This window comes from Triticum aestivum, chromosome 5B, assembly GCF_018294505.1.
Source record: "Triticum aestivum cultivar Chinese Spring chromosome 5B, IWGSC CS RefSeq v2.1, whole genome shotgun sequence".
NCBI classification, from domain to species: Eukaryota; Viridiplantae; Streptophyta; class Magnoliopsida; order Poales; family Poaceae; genus Triticum; species Triticum aestivum.
Window position 1 is genome coordinate 76,940,741 of NC_057807.1, and position 5,991 is coordinate 76,946,731.

Here is a 5,991-nt window from a genome sequence, read left to right on the forward strand (position 1 = left end):
CAGGGAGAAGGCAAGGTTACATATCTTGCTCCGTTATTCAAATATTCACAAGTAAATGTTTTTTATGGACATCTTAATTAAAAATAGATTTTCTATCTTGCTATGCATGATTGACTTCCAAACGTGTAGAGAGAGGAACTGAACATGATTCAAGCTGCAATACGCATGATGACCCCAAAATTGGAGCATACTACTCAGAGAAAGAGGAATATAGGAGTTTATCAACATCATGATGACCACAAAAATAGACTTATGTTTCTCAACTCTTGATGGAATTCTATAATGTGTGGATCACTTCAAAATCGTAAATAACCCGAAATAACTTCCAAACTATGAAGATAAATAAACATGACAATGTTCAGTTCTCTTTTGTGTTGATCATTCAGTGTACGAGTATTCAGTTATGGGGTAAAAAAAATCTAGTCATCCTGGTGTATGTTTTATCCACACATCCAATCTAGCTCCCAATACAATCGAAACAAGGGTGAAAGCAGAAGCTAAAACTTCATCACTCACACCGATCAAAATGGCCTCTTGAGCTCCCTGAAGTCCATCGTCTCGATGCACTCTACGCTGCCCCTGAAACCATTGAGCAGCTCGTTGGCCCGATCTTTGGTCACGCCGCCGCAGCCCACCTGGAGCAGCTTCTTGAAGGTGCCCACACGCAGCGCCTCGTCGCAGCACGCGCCGGCGCCAGTGTCCGCGGCACGGCAGAGGCGCCAGAGCGCAGAGACGCAACATCTTCTTGACCAGCACGGCACGACCAGCGCGTGCGCACGCACGGACTCAAGGCCGGTGTCAGCACAGGACGCCGTCCAGCACGGCCAGTGCCTTCTCGCTCGTCCTCTTGTCAGCGTCCAGGACGAGCTCCACAACGATGAGCACTGCCCTAGCTCGGCGAAGCGGGCGGCCGCGCGGTTGCTGCCGAAGACGAGGTAGTAGGCCGTGACGAGGGCGGCCTTGTTGGCCTGCGGGGACATGGGTTTCCTGACGAGGCCGACGAGTGCGCTGCACACGCCGGGCGTCCTCGAGATGACGTCGACGGTGTGCCAGTCGGGGGACGAGGCGAGCTTGTGGAGGACGATGGCGGCGCTGGCCCATGCGGCAAGGTCACCGTGGGAGAGCACCGAGACGAGGGTCTTGAGAGATGTCGGGGAGGCAGTGTAGCGCCGGGCCTCCTCGTCGACCGGGAAGAACACGGTAAGGGCCGCCAAGATCTTCCCAACGCGCCCAATACAGCGGCGCTGGTGCAATACACGGGCTCACCGGTGAGGCTCTGGAAAGCGTCGCTCTCCTACCCGATAGCCCTGGCCCTGCCAGCAAGCTGCCGAATTCCCGCGCCTCGTGGCGGCGGACACGGCGGCGAGCGCCTCGACGGCGTTGGCCTCCCGCCAGCTTCCCCACAGGGGTCAACCTCCTAAGTCGTCGGCGGCGTAGTCCATGGAACCGACGGCTGTTGCGGTGGCAGAGGCAAGCAGGTCGTACAAGGGCGTCGGACGGCGATGCAGATGGGCAGTTGCACTTGCACACGAGTGTGGGGGACGGCGGCGGCGATTTTTCTCACGAGATCGAGAGAGAGGATGGATCAGGAGCGAGAGGTAGGGGAAACTGGGAGACGATATGTGGGACGTGGGACGATAGTGGGTCGTGGTTGTTTCTTTTTTTTTCAATTGTGCGAAGCAAGGCTTGCTTCGAGGGAACGTGGACTGCTTCTGCGATCTTTTTGTGCGTGCTCTGTTTTTTCCATCGTGGGTGGTTTTGATCGTGGCTATTTTTTCTGACGATAGCAGGGAGAGGGATGTTGGTCGAACCATCACGACGACGGCAGATTGCCCTTTAATAGTAGAGATTAACTGGGATGCTATTTTTTTTTGCTGTTGAGAACAACTAAGGTAACGTACGTCTCTTCCCATCGATGCATGCATGCAGTATATGGGAAGGAGTTCCTTACAAACTACTCCCTCTTTTCAACTGTGGGAGTAGTTTTCCTTTTTGCACTGATTAATAAGTTCCTGCCTAATTGTTTTTCGATAGTAATTAATTAAATAAGTTATTGCAGGGACGTGAGTGCTGAGAAGGTGGTGAACTCGCGAGTGATGGGCTGGATTTCCCTGAACGCAATGTTCGGGTTAGCATCCATCGCACTTAAACTCCTAATCTACTCTTACAACTAGTAGCGTGTGTATTTTATGCAGCCAGCAGTTCTATCTTTAGAAATGCATGTGTGATTTGCCCGTTTGCAAACTTCTGTCAAACCTCAGTTATAATTAATGAAACAGCAAATCTGAAGAAAAAAACATGATTTTTCAAGGAAAGCTTATAATCTTACCGAGTAGAAGAAAAGCAGCATGATCCTAAAAAAAGCAGTATATATAGTTGGAATAGAGATGTGCAGATGCAGATTAATTCCGTAATACAATATATATTATGCATAAACTAATTCTTAGTTATTTTCGATTTTACATTATATTATTCCTCTCATGCAAGTATATGGTTGTATGTAGAGTACTGCTGGCTCCGGGGCTGTACTACTGCGGCCTGCGTGCCACCGGCGCCGCCTACGCCGTCAACTTCCTCAACCTCATCCCCGTCGCCACCTTCATCATCGCTGCCGCGCTCCGGGTCGAGCAGCTCTCCCTCGCCGCCTGGCCCAGTGGGATGAAGCTCCTCGGAGCGGTGGTGGGCGTCGCCGGCACCATGGTCGTCAGCCTCTGCAAGGGCACCCATCTCCGGCTGCCGCACCTCGGGATGTCCTTCCACGCCAACCCCCACCTCGCCACGCCCCACGGCGACGGCGACATGGCCGTCGGCACGCTGTTCCTGTGCGGGAGCTGCGTCAGCTACGGGCTCTGGTTCGTCGTGCAGGCTAAGGTCGCCAAGGTGTTCCCGTACCGGTACTCGGCCACGGCGCTCACGTGCCTCGTGGGCTGCCTGCAGTCCACCCTGTTCGTCCCCGTGGCGATCATCCTCGCCCCCGCCGGCGACTTATATGGATGGGCGCCCATGTGGACGCTGCGCTGGGATCTGCAGCTGGCCACGGTGGTCTACTCCGGGGTGTTCAACACGGGCGTCACGTTCGCACTAGTAGAAAACCACCCATTAGTCCCGGTTCGTAAGGGCCTGGGTCGTTACTAATACCTCAACCCATTAGTCCCGGTTCAAACACGAAACGGGACCAATGTGCCTCCACGTGGCCCTGTGCGCCGAGCCCAGTCAGGGGGCCTTTGGTCCCGGTTGGTGGCTCCAACAGGGACCAAAAGGCATCCACGCGTCTGCATTCTAGTGGCTGGGGTTTTTGTTTTTTTTAAGGAGGGGGGTTGGGGGTTTTGGGGGGTTAATTTAGGTGTTTCGTATATTGTGTTAGCTAGCTAATTAATAGAGAGAAGTGTCCTCTTTTATGTCCGTGCTTGGTCGACGCTACGTAGTATATATACATAAGTGATCGAGAGAACCATTCAGTACAGAAGTTCGTCATGCATACCGAGAGAAGTGATCGATCGACCTCTCCTTCTCCGAGAGATTGGTCGAACAACAAGTTTTTTACTGGCTACATACATGTACAATCTATATAAGATCTCTTAATTACAAACCCCTAGCATTTGAAATCAACTTCCACATGGTATTCTCCGGCTTTACTGATGACGTGTTCAAGAAAGAATCCCGCCAATTCCTCTTGAATTGCTTTCATGCGATCTGGTTCTAGGAGTTCATCCCGCATCTGCCACGTCTAATTAATTTGAAGAAGGGGGTTAATTAATACATATATATGAATGAAACTCAACAGGAATGATGGTGTAATAAAATGAAATTGTGAATATTATTGCTTACGCACTTCATATTGTCTCCTAGAGTAGCCTCGCTTTTTTCAAAGTTGCGTTGTGGATGAACTCGCACACGTAGTATCCACAGAAATCATTCCCTTCCTCTTGCCACAAGCACTTTACAAGAAATAGAGGTCAATCAAACTGATAATGAAGCATTATAAATGGCATTGATGAAAGTATAGCTATAGAATCAACGGGAGATGCGCGCAACTAGCTAGCCAGTAGTACTTACTTTCGGGTATACATATCGCAGCTCCTTCGGCAGTCCCGGAGCTTGTGCGGTGAACTGTTTCCAAACCCTGCAAGACAAAAAAATAATTATTATTACTTGAGATATCAGGAAATGAACAAAAAGTTGCCGATATGGTGCGATAATGATCGATTGAACTTACTTGCTGAGCATTTCAGTCATGTCCGCATAGGTGCTGGGATCTTTCCGTCTGGAGTCTAAGACGGTTACTAGTCCACGCTCAAGCTTAATCTCCAGAAGAATATAGTGGTACCTGCACACGCATGCATAACTCATCAATTACATTAACATCGCTAGAGTAAAAAGGGAAACCGAATATGCACATGACAGTAACACTCACGGGCCGTTGTAAGGAAAGAGTATGGTATCTTTGTTTTGATTTTTGATTAACGATTGTAGCAAGTTGTCCTCGGCCTCTTCGACGTTCTTTTCAACCAGAAATACATCTATGATATTTGTGTTAATGAACCCAATATCATAGATTTCATTTTTTTTTTGCACTCGACGATCTTCAATCTGCATAATATATTGAGGATAATTAATTATAAATACATGCAATGAAAGAGCCGAGCTATATATAGAGACTAATGACAGAAATAGTACTTACAGGCAGTAGCAAAAGACCATTAATTTATCGAGGGCCTTTTGTGAAGAACTCGAAGAACTCCTCAAATGGAACACACAACAGATCATTTGAAACGAGGTCGTGCTCCTCTTTAATGTTCAGATACAAACTGTTCGTCCCCTTAGACTCTCTGCAGGTTTTCATGTACCAACTATGGAATCTTCGCATCATTGTTGTCAGAGATTTTTCATCTTTGACGAGAGGCTCCCCGTACTCGTATCTGAATACGTCCACCTCCATGAAATCAGGAAGTGCATCGTCAGGCAGGTAATCTTCATGATTGCCATAACCGGCCACCGTCCCCGGAGGATTAGACACATTGAGCGGGGGGCACGATTGCTGTGCTTGTTCGCCGAGCTGGGCAATTTTTTCCCCTTTGCTCGTTGTTCTTTTGACCTTTTATCACTGACAGTAGTTCCCAACCGCTTGGCTTGGAGATATGTCTGTTCAGTAATGCGCTCATAGTTGGTTCTCGGTGGAGACTTTGGTGGTTTCCTCAGGGCATCGAGAGTGCGCTTTGCTTTCACCGGATCTACCTTCTCCTCCGGAGGTGGATGTATCTTTGCTTTCACCCCTTCAAAGAACTCCTTCACTTGGGCCTGCACGATCGTATTGTTTTCCTCCTTGGTCCTCTCGTACGGTAACTTCACTACAGGCTTTAGAGGTGGACCGTATCTGTATTGCCTCTCTCTTCTTGTGCTGCTAGACGCTGGAGCAGACGGAGCGGCTGCGGCGTCTGTCTTCTTTCGTGCTTGCTTACGAGGCGGAGGAGAAGGACTACGACGCGCTGGAGCAGCCGGGGCGGCGGCGGGTCTCTTCCGCCCTTGCTGGCAAGGCGGAGAAGGAGGAGGCGGAGTGCCGCCACGCACCGGAGAAGGAGGCGGAGTGCCGCCACGCGTGCCCTGATCGTCACTCGCCGGAGGAGGAGGCGGTGGAGGAGGCGGAGTGCCGCCACGCGTGCCCTGATCGTCACTCACCGGAGGAGGAGGCGGTGGAGGAGGCGGAGTGCCCTGACTCGCCGGAGGAGGAGGAGGAGGCGGAGGCGTCCAGTTCAGAAGGTTGATGAGCTCCTTCCGCCATAGGCATGGAGTCTTCAGAGCAGAACCCAGCCTAGTCTCCCCTTCACCGGTAGGGTGCTCAAGCGCGAGGTCCTCAAATCCCTCCGTTATTTCATCCACCATCACCTTAGCAAATCCTTCTGGAATCGGCTGGCAGTGATAAGTTGTGCCGGGTCCACTAGGATAAACTTGGCCAACAGCCGCCTTGACCTTGAAATTCATCCATCGCGCCAT

The 5,991-nt window shown here is 50.6% G+C and overlaps 1 pseudogene; it reads right to left on the reverse strand.

Moving 5' to 3' along the window:
- Nucleotides 1–319: 319 nt before the first annotated feature.
- On the reverse strand, nucleotides 320–2,140 carry LOC123114661 (U-box domain-containing protein 21-like; annotated as a pseudogene).
- Between the last annotated feature and the right edge of the window lie 3,851 nt (nucleotides 2,141–5,991).